This window comes from Pongo abelii, chromosome 2 (assembly GCF_028885655.2).
Source record: "Pongo abelii isolate AG06213 chromosome 2, NHGRI_mPonAbe1-v2.0_pri, whole genome shotgun sequence".
Classification (NCBI taxonomy): domain Eukaryota; kingdom Metazoa; phylum Chordata; class Mammalia; order Primates; family Hominidae; genus Pongo; species Pongo abelii.
Window position 1 is genome coordinate 119,328,964 of NC_085928.1, and position 1,238 is coordinate 119,330,201.

At 33.7% G+C, this 1,238-nt stretch overlaps 1 non-coding gene across 1 annotated transcript; it reads left to right on the forward strand.

Annotated features, from left to right (window-relative positions):
* The first annotated feature begins 562 nt into the window (after positions 1–562).
* Positions 563–665, forward strand: LOC112132849 (U6 spliceosomal RNA). Its single transcript, XR_002914566.1, has one exon. It is a non-coding gene; the product is annotated as a U6 spliceosomal RNA (small nuclear RNA).
* Positions 666–1,238: the final 573 nt, after the last annotated feature.

A 1,238-nucleotide genomic window follows, 5' to 3' on the forward strand; every position in this document is an offset into this window, starting at 1 on the left:
TAAGTACTGTAAAGAGATGAGGCCCAGGCTAAATGTTTGTGAGACTTCTGATGAATGATCAACTATATTCTTTCATTTCCACAGTGTCTCATAGAATAAAATGATACTGATTCAAGGTTGCTTACTATTTTTTGGAGTGTTAATGATTTATGTTGGTTGTAGTGCAAGCATGGATGATTTTTACATCAATGCTAAGAAAATTAAGAACTTATGATTAAAATGAAAAAGAAAAAGAATCATTTAGATATTGCTCCTAACTCATATTCACCTGTATCAGCCCATTTAAGGTGGCAGAATAAAGCCAGATCTTAAAATCCCCTAAACCTAGTGACATGAACAAGCATAAGGCAAAACAAAACCAAAAACTCAAAGACTAAATGATCAAGCAATGACCAGGGCTGATAAATTGAACATGGGCAAAAATAAATTTTATGATATAAACAGATTTCCTTCTATATTTTTAGTAGGGAAAATTATTGAGTGTAGGTGGATAGTGGGGGGTTGTTAAGAAGAGAAAGGTTCAGCACTGAAAAGTCTCATTAAGAATCAACAACTTGGGGACTTGCTTTGACAGCACATATACTAAAATTGGATACACAGGGAGAAGATTAGCACAGTTCATGTGCAAAGGTGCCACACAAATTCATGAAGCATTCTATATTTTTTAAATGAGAAAAAAACTTGAATAGCCATTTCTCCAAAGAGGAAATACAAATGGCCTACAGGCATATGAAAAGATGTTCAACATTACTAATCATTATGAAAATGCAAATCAAAGCCACAATGAGCCTAACATCTCACCCATTAGAATAGCTACAAGAAAAACAAAACATAAACAAAAAGAATGCACAGAAAATAACAGTTGTTGGTGAGCTTGTGGAGAAATTGTAACACTTGTACCCTTTTGGTGGAAATAAAAAATGGTGCACCCATTCTGGAAAACAGTATGGAGGTTACTCAAAAAATTAATGATAGGTATTATAAGATCCAGCAATTCTACTTTTGGATGTATAGGCAAAAGCATTGAAAGCAGGATTTTAAAGAGGTATCTGAATACCATGTTCATAGCAGCACTAAAATAGCCAAGGAGTGAAAGCAAACCAAGCATTTGTTATGGATAAATAAATAAATAAAATGTGGCATATGTGCGCAGTGGAATATCATTCAGGAAAAGGAAAAAAGAAATAAATTTTGACACACGCTACAATATGGATGAACCTTGAGGACATTATGCTAAG